This window comes from Acipenser ruthenus, chromosome 23, assembly GCF_902713425.1.
Source record: "Acipenser ruthenus chromosome 23, fAciRut3.2 maternal haplotype, whole genome shotgun sequence".
Classification (NCBI taxonomy): Eukaryota; Metazoa; Chordata; class Actinopteri; order Acipenseriformes; family Acipenseridae; genus Acipenser; species Acipenser ruthenus.
The window spans coordinates 10266034-10278307 of NC_081211.1; the positions used below are offsets into that span (position 1 = coordinate 10266034).

The 12274-nt window shown below is 33.1% G+C and overlaps 7 non-coding genes across 7 annotated transcripts; all 7 read right to left on the reverse strand.

The window, feature by feature from the left end:
- Positions 1-1005: 1005 nt before the first annotated feature.
- trnac-gca (transfer RNA cysteine (anticodon GCA)) lies at positions 1006-1077 on the reverse strand. Its single transcript has one exon. It is a non-coding gene; the product is annotated as a tRNA-Cys (tRNA).
- A 1588-nt stretch (positions 1078-2665) lies between these two features.
- trnac-gca (transfer RNA cysteine (anticodon GCA)) lies at positions 2666-2737 on the reverse strand. The gene has a single exon. It is a non-coding gene; the product is annotated as a tRNA-Cys (tRNA).
- Positions 2738-4303: 1566 nt separating this feature from the next.
- trnac-gca (transfer RNA cysteine (anticodon GCA)) lies at positions 4304-4375 on the reverse strand. Its single transcript has one exon. It is a non-coding gene; the product is annotated as a tRNA-Cys (tRNA).
- A 1594-nt stretch (positions 4376-5969) lies between these two features.
- On the reverse strand, positions 5970-6041 carry trnac-gca (transfer RNA cysteine (anticodon GCA)). The gene has a single exon. It is a non-coding gene; the product is annotated as a tRNA-Cys (tRNA).
- A 1571-nt stretch (positions 6042-7612) lies between these two features.
- Positions 7613-7684, reverse strand: trnac-gca (transfer RNA cysteine (anticodon GCA)). The gene has a single exon. It is a non-coding gene; the product is annotated as a tRNA-Cys (tRNA).
- A 1579-nt stretch (positions 7685-9263) lies between these two features.
- Positions 9264-9335, reverse strand: trnac-gca (transfer RNA cysteine (anticodon GCA)). Its single transcript has one exon. It is a non-coding gene; the product is annotated as a tRNA-Cys (tRNA).
- A 1565-nt stretch (positions 9336-10900) lies between these two features.
- trnac-gca (transfer RNA cysteine (anticodon GCA)) lies at positions 10901-10972 on the reverse strand. Its single transcript has one exon. It is a non-coding gene; the product is annotated as a tRNA-Cys (tRNA).
- Between the last annotated feature and the right edge of the window lie 1302 nt (positions 10973-12274).

Consider the following 12274-nt stretch of genomic DNA (forward strand, 5'->3'; position numbering starts at 1 on the left):
ATAATAATAATAATAATAATAATAATAATAATAATAATAATAATAATAATAATAATAATAATAATAATAATAATAATAAATAAATAAATAAATAAATAAACAAAAACACAGCGTTAAATTAGGGGACTGCAAAAATGAAATGCGAGTTAAAAGTAGGATCGGGAATGAACAAATTACGTAATTTGTCAGCTCTGTTTGAAATAAAATTAAGGGGACCAGAATTAGGCTCAGGCAAGATATGAAGGTAAAAACAAAGATTGTTTTGTAATTAAAAGCTTTTTCTGAGTTTAAATATGAAACAGAATCAGCTCAATTTGTTTAAAGGGACTTCTCGTGATTAAAAATAAAACCTGAAAACTTCAAGCCCTACTTGTGTGTGTGTTCGGATCTACTTTTTCCGCAATACTGGTAATATTTAATTTATGCAATATTTAATTTATGCAAACTGCAGTTACTGACAGGCTTGGTAATTGAGGCAATACTGAATCTTTCAGTTAATTCTTATGAAAAAATAAATAAAAAATTGGTGTATGCTACTGCCGGTAGATGGTGTCAAGTATTAAAAAAAAAAATACTATTTGCAAAATAGTATTTACTAATTTCTATTGATAATATATTTCTGGCAACCTATTTTATGTTTGTATTTTAAATACATTTGGAGACCACTGTTGTCTTTTTAAATATTTTCCGTGACTATGTTGCCATCCTTGGCGTTCACTGTTAACCGAAAGGTTTGTGCTTTGAGTTCAAACAGGAACTCTTTTTTATATTAAACTGGCCAGCCAGATTGCCTTCCCAGGCGGCCTTCTCAAGAGAGGCCAAGCTTCTAATTTCTCCAGTTGTAAAGGGTGCGGTGGCCAAGTGGTAAGGTGTTTGGTCCCGTAACTTGAGGATCACGTCTTCAAACCCTGTCTGTAGCTCGTTGCTGTCTTTGAAACACTAATTTTTGCTTCTAGCTGAAATAAAAAATGTTAACGTGCATTTTGTATTTTAATTTAGAAAAAAAGGGGGCACTCGGATTTGAACCGGGGACCTCTTGATCTGCAGTCAAATGCTCTACCACTGAGCTATACCCCCGACTCACTAGCCTATTCCAGCTATGCCCTTTTCTGCCAAGCACAACCAACGGTGCCGAGCTGCAGTTTCAGAAATGCAACCTATCAATGGCTAGTTATTTTTTACCTTGTGTCCCGCAGCAATATTTTTCAACAACACATTCAAGAAGTATTGTATAAGGTCCGTCAAGTAATAGAATAACACGTTGTTGTACATGTATCTCTTTGAAAACACTAAGCGAAATAGATAATAATCAGAAAATGCTTAACGTTTTTTATTTCAAGAAATTAAACTAAATACAAAATTTAGTGTTGAAAAAAAGAGAGAAGCTTTATGGTTTCTGAAGTACGTTCCCCAAAATGTTCTGAAAACAAGGACACCAAGTCCAAGATGCCACTGTAACACATTTTTGAGTGCAAGGGAAAATCGTATTTTTCTTGAATCGTACTTGTACTTGCTAGAACCAAAGTCATTGTATTTATCTTGCTCGACCGTATTATTACTTGTACTGTGATCCTTGAAATGTATTTTTGTTTACGACTGTAAGTCGCGCAGGATAAGGGCGGCTGCTAAGAAATAAATAAATACATAAATACATAAATACATAAATACATAAATAATAATAATAATAATAATAATAATAATAATAATAATAATAATAATAATAATAATAATAATAAAAAATAAATAAATAAATAAATAAACAAAAACACAGCGTTAAATTAGGGGACTGCAAAAATGAAATGCGAGTTAAAAGTAGGATCGGGAATGAACAAATTACGTAATTTGTCAGCTCTGTTTGAAATAAAATTAAGGGGACCAGAATTAGGCTCAGGCAAGATATGAAGGTAAAAACAAAGATTGTTTTGTAATTAAAAGCTTTTTCTGAGTTTAAATATGAAACAGAATCAGCTCAATTTGTTTAAAGGGACTTCTCGTGATTAAAAATAAAACCTGAAAACTTCAAGCCCTACTTGTGTGTGTGTTCGGATCTACTTTTTCCGCAATACTGGTAATATTTAATTTATGCAATATTTAATTTATGCAAACTGCAGTTACTGACAGGCTTGGTAATTGAGGCAATACTGAATCTTTCAGTTAATTCTTATGAAAAAATAAATAAAAAATTGGTGTATGCTACAGCCGGTAGATGGTGTCAAGTATTAAAAAAAAAAATACTATTTGCAAAATAGTATTTACTAATTTCTATTGATAATATATTTCTGGCAACCTATTTTATGTTTGTATTTTAAATACATTTGGAGACCACTGTTGTCTTTTTAAATATTTTCCGTGACTATGTTGCCATCCTTGGCGTTCACTGTTAACCGAAAGGTTTGTGGTTTGAGCACAAACAGGAACTCTTTTTTATATTAAACTGGCCAGCCAGATTGCCTTCCCATGCGGACTTCTCAAGAGAGGCCAAGCTTCTAATTTCTCCACTTGTAAAGGGTGCGGTGGCCAAGTGGTAAGGTGTTTGGTCTCGTAACTTGAGGATCACGTCTTCAAACCCTGTCTGTAGCTTGTTGCTGTCTTTGAAACACTAATTTTTGCTTCTAGCTGAAATAAAAAATGTTAACGTGCATTTTGTATTTTAATTTAGAAAAAAAGGGGGCACTCGGATTTGAACCGGGGACCTCTTGATCTGCAGTCAAATGCTCTACCACTGAGCTATACCCCCGACTCACTAGCCTATTCCAGCTATGCCCTTTTCTGCCAAGCACAACCAACGGTGCCGAGCTGCAGTTTCAGAAATGCAACCTATCAATGGCTAGTTATTTTTTACCTTGTGTCCCGCAGCAATATTTTTCAACAACACATTCAAGAAGTATTGTATAAGGTCCGTCAAGTAATAGAATAACACGTTGTTGTACATGTATCTCTTTGAAAACACTAAGCGAAATAGATAATAATCAGAAAATGCTTAACGTTTTTTATTTCAAGAAATTAAACTAAATACAAAATTTAGTGTTGAAAAAAAGAGAGAAGCTTTATGGTTTCTGAAGTACGTTCCCCAAAATGTTCTGAAAACAAGGACACCAAGTCCAAGATGCCACTGTAACACATTTTTGAGTGCAAGGGAAAATCGTATTTTTCTTGAATCGTACTTGTACTTGCTAGAACCAAAGTCATTGTATTTATCTTGCTCGACCGTATTATTACTTGTACTGTGATCCTTGAAATGTATTTTTGTTTACGACTGTAAGTCGCGCAGGATAAGGGCGGCTGCTAAGAAATAAATAAATACATAAATACATAAATACATAAATAATAATAATAATAATAATAATAATAATAATAATAATAATAATAATAATAAATAAATAAATAAATAAATAAACAAAAACACAGCGTTAAATTAGGGGACTGCAAAAATGAAATGCGAGTTAAAAGTAGGATCGGGAATGAACAAATTACGTAATTTGTCAGCTCTGTTTGAAATAAAATTAAGGGGACCAGAATTAGGCTCAGGCAAGATATGAAGGTAAAAACAAAGATTGTTTTGTAATTAAAAGCTTTTTCTGAGTTTAAATATGAAACAGAATCAGCTCAATTTGTTTAAAGGGACTTCTCGTGATTAAAAATAAAACCTGAAAACTTCAAGCCCTACTTGTGTGTGTGTTCGGATCTACTTTTTCCGCAATACTGGTAATATTTAATTTATGCAATATTTAATTTATGCAAACTGCAGTTACTGACAGGCTTGGTAATTGAGGCAATACTGAATCTTTCAGTTAATTCTTATGAAAAAATAAATAAAAAATTGGTGTATGCTACTGCCGGTAGATGGTGTCAAGTATTAAAAAAAAAAAATACTATTTGCAAAATAGTATTTACTAATTTCTATTGATAATATATTTCTGGCAACCTATTTTATGTTTGTATTTTAAATACATTTGGAGACCACTGTTGTCTTTTTAAATATTTTCCGTGACTATGTTGCCATCCTTGGCGTTCACTGTTAACCGAAAGGTTTGTGGTTTGAGCACAAACAGGAACTCTTTTTTATATTAAACTGGCCAGCCAGATTGCCTTCCCATGCGGACTTCTCAAGAGAGGCCAAGCTTCTAATTTCTCCACTTGTAAAGGGTGCGGTGGCCAAGTGGTAAGGTGTTTGGTCTCGTAACTTGAGGATCATGTCTTCAAACCCTGTCTGTAGCTTGTTGCTGTCTTTGAAACACTAATTTTTGCTTCTAGCTGAAATAAAAAATGTTAACGTGCATTTTGTATTTTAATTTAGAAAAAAAGGGGGCACTCGGATTTGAACCGGGGACCTCTTGATCTGCAGTCAAATGCTCTACCACTGAGCTATACCCCCGACTCACTAGCCTATTCCAGCTATGCCCTTTTCTGCCAAGCACAACCAACGGTGCCGAGCTGCAGTTTCAGAAATGCAACCTATCAATGGCTAGTTATTTTTTACCTTGTGTCCCGCAGCAATATTTTTCAACAACACATTCAAGAAGTATTGTATAAGGTCCGTCAAGTAATAGAATAACACGTTGTTGTACATGTATCTCTTTGAAAACACTAAGCGAAATAGATAATAATCAGAAAATGCTTAACGTTTTTTATTTCAAGAAATTAAACTAAATACAAAATTTAGTGTTGAAAAAAAGAGAGAAGCTTTATGGTTTCTGAAGTACGTTCCCCAAAATGTTCTGAAAACAAGGACACCAAGTCCAAGATGCCACTGTAACACATTTTTGAGTGCAAGGGAAAATCGTATTTTTCTTGAATCGTACTTGTACTTGCTAGAACCAAAGTCATTGTATTTATCTTGCTCGACCGTATTATTACTTGTACTGTGATCCTTGAAATGTATTTTTGTTTACGACTGTAAGTCGCGCAGGATAAGGGCGGCTGCTAAGAAATAAATAAATACATAAATACATAAATACATAAATAATAATAATAATAATAATAATAATAATAATAATAATAATAATAATAATAATAATAATAATAATAATAATAATAATAATAATAAATAAATAAATAAATAAATAAATAAACAAAAACACAGCGTTAAATTAGGGGACTGCAAAAATGAAATGCGAGTTAAAAGTAGGATCGGGAATGAACAAATTACGTAATTTGTCAGCTCTGTTTGAAATAAAATTAAGGGGACCAGAATTAGGCTCAGGCAAGATATGAAGGTAAAAACAAAGATTGTTTTGTAATTAAAAGCTTTTTCTGAGTTTAAATATGAAACAGAATCAGCTCAATTTGTTTAAAGGGACTTCTCGTGATTAAAAATAAAACCTGAAAACTTCAAGCCCTACTTGTGTGTGTGTTCGGATCTACTTTTTCCGCAATACTGGTAATATTTAATTTATGCAATATTTAATTTATGCAAACTGCAGTTACTGACAGGCTTGGTAATTGAGGCAATACTGAATCTTTCAGTTAATTCTTATGAAAAAATAAATAAAAAATTGGTGTATGCTACTGCCGGTAGATGGTGTCAAGTATTAAAAAAAAAAAATACTATTTGCAAAATAGTATTTACTAATTTCTATTGATAATATATTTCTGGCAACCTATTTTATGTTTGTATTTTAAATACATTTGGAGACCACTGTTGTCTTTTTAAATGACTATGTTGCCATCCTTGGTGTTCACTGTTAACCGAAAGGTTTGTGGTTTGAGCTCAAACAGGAACTCTTTTTTATATTAAACTGGCCAGCCAGATTGCCTTCCCAGGCGGCCTTCTCAAGAGAGGCCAAGCTTCTAATTTCTCCAGTTGTAAAGGGTGCGGTGGCCAAGTGGTAAGGTGTTTGGTCCCGTAACTTGAGGATCACGTCTTCAAACCCTGTCTGTAGCTCGTTGCTGTCTTTGAAACACTAATTTTTGCTTCTAGCTGAAATAAAAAATGTTAACGTGCATTTTGTATTTTAATTTAGAAAAAAAGGGGGCACTCGGATTTGAACCGGGGACCTCTTGATCTGCAGTCAAATGCTCTACCACTGAGCTATACCCCCGACTCACTAGCCTATTCCAGCTATGCCCTTTTCTGCCAAGCACAACCAACGGTGCCGAGCTGCAGTTTCAGAAATGCAACCTATCAATGGCTAGTTATTTTTTACCTTGTGTCCCGCAGCAATATTTTTCAACAAAACATTCAAGAAGTATTGTATAAGGTCCGTCAAGTAATAGAATAACACGTTGTTGTACATGTATCTCTTTGAAAACACTAAGCGAAATAGATAATAATCAGAAAATGCTTAACGTTTTTTATTTCAAGAAATTAAACTAAATACAAAATTTAGTGTTGAAAAAAAGAGAGAAGCTTTATGGTTTCTGAAGTACGTTCCCCAAAATGTTCTGAAAACAAGGACACCAAGTCCAAGATGCCACTGTAACACATTTTTGAGTGCAAGGGAAAATCGTATTTTTCTTGAATCGTACTTGTACTTGCTAGAACCAAAGTCATTGTATTTATCTTGCTCGACCGTATTATTACTTGTACTGTGATCCTTGAAATGTATTTTTGTTTACGACTGTAAGTCGCGCAGGATAAGGGCGGCTGCTAAGAAATAAATAAATACATAAATACATAAATACATAAATAATAATAATAATAATAATAATAATAATAATAATAATAATAATAATAATAATAATAAATAAATAAATAAATAAATAAACAAAAACACAGCGTTAAATTAGGGGACTGCAAAAATGAAATGCGAGTTAAAAGTAGGATCGGGAATGAACAAATTACGTAATTTGTCAGCTCTGTTTGAAATAAAATTAAGGGGACCAGAATTAGGCTCAGGCAAGATATGAAGGTAAAAACAAAGATTGTTTTGTAATTAAAAGCTTTTTCTGAGTTTAAATATGAAACAGAATCAGCTCAATTTGTTTAAAGGGACTTCTCGTGATTAAAAATAAAACCTGAAAACTTCAAGCCCTACTTGTGTGTGTGTTCGGATCTACTTTTTCCGCAATACTGGTAATATTTAATTTATGCAATATTTAATTTATGCAAACTGCAGTTACTGACAGGCTTGGTAATTGAGGCAATACTGAATCTTTCAGTTAATTCTTATGAAAAAATAAATAAAAAATTGGTGTATGCTACTGCCGGTAGATGGTGTCAAGTATTAAAAAAAAAAATACTATTTGCAAAATAGTATTTACTAATTTCTATTGATAATATATTTCTGGCAACCTATTTTATGTTTGTATTTTAAATACATTTGGAGACCACTGTTGTCTTTTTAAATATTTTCCGTGACTATGTTGCCATCCTTGGCGTTCACTGTTAACCGAAAGGTTTGTGCTTTGAGTTCAAACAGGAACTCTTTTTTATATTAAACTGGCCAGCCAGATTGCCTTCCCAGGCGGCCTTCTCAAGAGAGGCCAAGCTTCTAATTTCTCCAGTTGTAAAGGGTGCGGTGGCCAAGTGGTAAGGTGTTTGGTCCCGTAACTTGAGGATCACGTCTTCAAACCCTGTCTGTAGCTCGTTGCTGTCTTTGAAACACTAATTTTTGCTTCTAGCTGAAATAAAAAATGTTAACGTGCATTTTGTATTTTAATTTAGAAAAAAAGGGGGCACTCGGATTTGAACCGGGGACCTCTTGATCTGCAGTCAAATGCTCTACCACTGAGCTATACCCCCGACTCACTAGCCTATTCCAGCTATGCCCTTTTCTGCCAAGCACAACCAACGGTGCCGAGCTGCAGTTTCAGAAATGCAACCTATCAATGGCTAGTTATTTTTTACCTTGTGTCCCGCAGCAATATTTTTCAACAACACATTCAAGAAGTATTGTATAAGGTCCGTCAAGTAATAGAATAACACGTTGTTGTACATGTATCTCTTTGAAAACACTAAGCGAAATAGATAATAATCAGAAAATGCTTAACGTTTTTTATTTCAAGAAATTAAACTAAATACAAAATTTAGTGTTGAAAAAAAGAGAGAAGCTTTATGGTTTCTGAAGTACGTTCCCCAAAATGTTCTGAAAACAAGGACACCAAGTCCAAGATGCCACTGTAACACATTTTTGAGTGCAAGGGAAAATCGTATTTTTCTTGAATCGTACTTGTACTTGCTAGAACCAAAGTCATTGTATTTATCTTGCTCGACCGTATTATTACTTGTACTGTGATCCTTGAAATGTATTTTTGTTTACGACTGTAAGTCGCGCAGGATAAGGGCGGCTGCTAAGAAATAAATAAATACATAAATACATAAATACATAAATAATAATAATAATAATAATAATAATAATAATAATAATAATAATAATAATAATAATAAATAAATAAATAAATAAATAAATAAATAAACAAAAACACAGCGTTAAATTAGGGGACTGCAAAAATGAAATGCGAGTTAAAAGTAGGATCGGGAATGAACAAATTACGTAATTTGTCAGCTTTGTTTGAAATAAAATTAAGAGGACCAGAATTAGGCTCAGGCAAGATATGAAGGTAAAAACAAAGATTGTTTTGTATTTAAAAGCTTTTTCTGAGTTTAAATATGAAACAGAATCAGCTCAATTTGTTTAAAGGGACTTCTCGTGATTAAAAATAAAACCTGAAAACTTCAAGCCCTACTTGTGTGTGTGTTCGGATCTACTTTTTCCGCAATACTGGTAATATTTAATTTATGCAATATTTAATTTATGCAAACTGCAATTACTGACAGGCTTGGTAATTGAGGCAATACTGAATCTTTCAGTTAATTCTTATGAAAAAATAAATAAAAAATTGGTGTATGCTACTGCCGGTAGATGGTGTCAAGTATTAAAAAAAAAAATACTATTTGCAAAATAGTATTTACTAATTTCTATTGATAATATATTTCTGGCAACCTATTTTATGTTTGTATTTTAAATACATTTGGAGACCACTGTTGTCTTTTTAAATATTTTCCGTGACTATGTTGCCATCCTTGGCGTTCACTGTTAACCGAAAGGTTTGTGCTTTGAGTTCAAACAGGAACTCTATTTTATATTAAACTGGCCAGCCAGATTGCCTTCCCAGGCGGCCTTCTCAAGAGAGGCCAAGCTTCTAATTTCTCCAGTTGTAAAGGGTGCGGTGGCCAAGTGGTAAGGTGTTTGGTCCCGTAACTTGAGGATCACGTCTTCAAACCCTGTCTGTAGCTCGTTGCTGTCTTTGAAACACTAATTTTTGCTTCTAGCTGAAATAAAAAATGTTAACGTGCATTTTGTATTTTAATTTAGAAAAAAAGGGGGCACTCGGATTTGAACCGGGGACCTCTTGATCTGCAGTCAAATGCTCTACCACTGAGCTATACCCCCGACTCACTAGCCTATTCCAGCTATGCCCTTTTCTGCCAAGCACAACCAACGGTGCCGAGCTGCAGTTTCAGAAATGCAACCTATCAATGGCTAGTTATTTTTTACCTTGTGTCCCGCAGCAATATTTTTCAACAAAACATTCAAGAAGTATTGTATAAGGTCCGTCAAGTAATAGAATAACACGTTGTTGTACATGTATCTCTTTGAAAACACTAAGCGAAATAGATAATAATCAGAAAATGCTTAACGTTTTTTATTTCAAGAAATTAAACTAAATACAAAATTTAGTGTTGAAAAAAAGAGAGAAGCTTTATGGTTTCTGAAGTACGTTCCCCAAAATGTTCTGAAAACAAGGACACCAAGTCCAAGATGCCACTGTAACACATTTTTGAGTGCAAGGGAAAATCGTATTTTTCTTGAATCGTACTTGTACTTGCTAGAACCAAAGTCATTGTATTTATCTTGCTCGACCGTATTATTACTTGTACTGTGATCCTTGAAATGTATTTTTGTTTACGACTGTAAGTCGCGCAGGATAAGGGCGGCTGCTAAGAAATAAATAAATACATAAATACATAAATACATAAATAATAATAATAATAATAATAATAATAATAATAATAATAATAATAATAATAAATAAATAAATAAATAAATAAACAAAAACACAGCGTTAAATTAGGGGACTGCAAAAATGAAATGCGAGTTAAAAGTAGGATCGGGAATGAACAAATTACGTAATTTGTCAGCTCTGTTTGAAATAAAATTAAGGGGACCAGAATTAGGCTCAGGCAAGATATGAAGGTAAAAACAAAGATTGTTTTGTAATTAAAAGCTTTTTCTGAGTTTAAATATGAAACAGAATCAGCTCAATTTGTTTAAAGGGACTTCTCGTGATTAAAAATAAAACCTGAAAACTTCAAGCCCTACTTGTGTGTGTGTTCGGATCTACTTTTTCCGCAATACTGGTAATATTTAATTTATGCAATATTTAATTTATGCAAACTGCAGTTACTGACAGGCTTGGTAATTGAGGCAATACTGAATCTTTCAGTTAATTCTTATGAAAAAATAAATAAAAAATTGGTGTATGCTACAGCCGGTAGATGGTGTCAAGTATTAAAAAAAAAAATACTATTTGCAAAATAGTATTTACTAATTTCTATTGATAATATATTTCTGGCAACCTATTTTATGTTTGTATTTTAAATACATTTGGAGACCACTGTTGTCTTTTTAAATATTTTCCGTGACTATGTTGCCATCCTTGGCGTTCACTGTTAACCGAAAGGTTTGTGCTTTGAGTTCAAACAGGAACTCTTTTTTATATTAAACTGGCCAGCCAGATTGCCTTCCCAGGCGGCCTTCTCAAGAGAGGCCAAGCTTCTAATTTCTCCAGTTGTAAAGGGTGCGGTGGCCAAGTGGTAAGGTGTTTGGTCCCGTAACTTGAGGATCACGTCTTCAAACCCTGTCTGTAGCTCGTTGCTGTCTTTGAAACACTAATTTTTGCTTCTAGCTGAAATAAAAAATGTTAACGTGCATTTTGTATTTTAATTTAGAAAAAAAGGGGGCACTCGGATTTGAACCGGGGACCTCTTGATCTGCAGTCAAATGCTCTACCACTGAGCTATACCCCCGACTCACTAGCCTATTCCAGCTATGCCCTTTTCTGCCAAGCACAACCAACGGTGCCGAGCTGCAGTTTCAGAAATGCAACCTATCAATGGCTAGTTATTTTTTACCTTGTGTCCCGCAGCAATATTTTTCAACAAAACATTCAAGAAGTATTGTATAAGGTCCGTCAAGTAATAGAATAACACGTTGTTGTACATGTATCTCTTTGAAAACACTAAGCGAAATAGATAATAATCAGAAAATGCTTAACGTTTTTTATTTCAAGAAATTAAACTAAATACAAAATTTAGTGTTGAAAAAAAGAGAGAAGCTTTATGGTTTCTGAAGTACGTTCCCCAAAATGTTCTGAAAACAAGGACACCAAGTCCAAGATGCCACTGTAACACATTTTTGAGTGCAAGGGAAAATCGTATTTTTCTTGAATCGTACTTGTACTTGCTAGAACCAAAGTCATTGTATTTATCTTGCTCGACCGTATTATTACTTGTACTGTGATCCTTGAAATGTATTTTTGTTTACGACTGTAAGTCGCGCAGGATAAGGGCGGCTGCTAAGAAATAAATAAATACATAAATACATAAATACATAAATAATAATAATAATAATAATAATAATAATAATAATAATAATAATAATAATAATAATAATAATAATAATAATAATAATAATAATAAATAAATAAATAAATAAACAAAAACACAGCGTTAAATTAGGGGACTGCAAAAATGAAATGCGAGTTAAAAGTAGGATCGGGAATGAACAAATTACGTAATTTGTCAGCTCTGTTTGAAATAAAATTAAGGGGACCAGAATTAGGCTCAGGCAAGATATGAAGGTAAAAACAAAGATTGTTTTGTAATTAAAAGCTTTTTCTGAGTTTAAATATGAAACAGAATCAGCTCAATTTGTTTAAAGGGACTTCTCGTGATTAAAAATAAAACCTGAAAACTTCAAGCCCTACTTGTGTGTGTGTTCGGATCTACTTTTTCCGCAATACTGGTAATATTTAATTTATGCAATATTTAATTTATGCAAACTGCAGTTACTGACAGGCTTGGTAATTGAGGCAATACTGAATCTTTCAGTTAATTCTTATGAAAAAATAAATAAAAAATTGGTGTATGCTACAGCCGGTAGATGGTGTCAAGTATTAAAAAAAAAAATACTATTTGCAAAATAGTATTTACTAATTTCTATTGATAATATATTTCTGGCAACCTATTTTATGTTTGTATTTTAAATACATTTGGAGACCACTGTTGTCTTTTTAAATATTTTCCGTGACTATGTTGCCATCCTTGGCG